This window comes from Herpailurus yagouaroundi, unplaced genomic scaffold (genome assembly GCF_014898765.1).
Source record: "Herpailurus yagouaroundi ecotype Mexico unplaced genomic scaffold, PumYag 222, whole genome shotgun sequence".
NCBI lineage: Eukaryota > Metazoa > Chordata > Mammalia > Carnivora > Felidae > Herpailurus > Herpailurus yagouaroundi.
In genome coordinates, this window is record NW_024412453.1 from 5,873,800 (window position 1) to 5,875,070 (window position 1,271).

The following is a 1,271-nucleotide window of genomic DNA, read 5'->3' on the forward strand; positions in this document are numbered from 1 at the left end:
TAGGAATCCTAAGTAAGTCTGCTCCCCTCTTTGCCATCAGGTTAACCACTGAACAAAACAAAATGCGCCAACTCTGACGTGCGTGTGGTCAGGGGCACGAAAGGAGGGACGTGGGAAGGCGGTGCCTTGCACGTAGGGGCTCAGGGGTGCTCAGTCTTGGTTACTGGTCCCTCGGCCTCTCCTGGTGGGGCAGGACGGGCCACTGACGCTGGAGGCAGCAAGGTGCGGACGCCTGTCAGATGCCTTGTGCAGGAGCAGTGCTGGGGGCCAGGACGGCCACGGCACACGGGCGAGGCGGGGGGCTGCCGCAGGCTGACGCGGCAGGAGGGCAGGAGGTTCGGGACAGTTTCCATCCTCCAAGAACCTGTCCTGGAAGCGTACACAGAGCTCTCCAGTCGCTGACTTTTCACCCAACCGGCTCAAGAGCAGAAACACAAGGAAGGTGGCTGGTAGTGAGTCACCCCCAGAAACCCAGGTGAAGTTGAAGGGGTGTCACCTGACCTTCCGGGGCCCTCTCCTTCCCGAGCGCCCCTGGAACTTGGCAATTCGGGGTCAAGTCACTTTGTTCTGTCACACAAGCAGGTTTTTTTTTAAAACAGGAGACAGCTGCTGCGGTATACAAAGAAGTGCACACGGCGAGAGGTTCTGGGGGCTATTTCAGGCTCCAGATCGGTCTGGAGGCGGCAGCGGCTTCGGTTACATCTAAGTTTGGCCTCCGGGCTTGCAGAGGTAAACTGTTGATGAGAAAAAAAATCTGGGGAGGCTTCACTGATTCATTCAGCCAAGATTTACAAAGTCTGTGCTACGTGCCGAGCTCCACGCTAGGTGCTGGCATCCACGGGTGAGCTGCACAGGGCAGGCCTTGCCCGCAGATGATAGTCTGGGATGGATACAGAGAGCAAGTGGGGGGCCAGGGGAGAAGATGGGGGTCCAACGCCCAATGGCATAGTTGAGAAAGCATGGCCCCTGGTGTACAAAGAGAACCCGGAGTTCCAAAACCCCAGGGCCCTCTCTCCAGGGCTTAATCTTCTAAAGATTCTCTCATTGGCTTTATTTTCTTCCTGTCCCGTGTGCCTGTGAGCATCTGGGGACAGAAGCCGTGCACAACGATTACACGATTTTTATGTACCACAGGAGGCATGAAATATGCATGACCCCATGTACTTCCAATTAAAGGTGGGCAGGTATTATCGTCCCCCTTGTAGAAAGGACAGAGAGGCTCCGAGAGGCAAAGGGACTTGCCCAGGGTCATACCCACAGGAAGAAGGGGC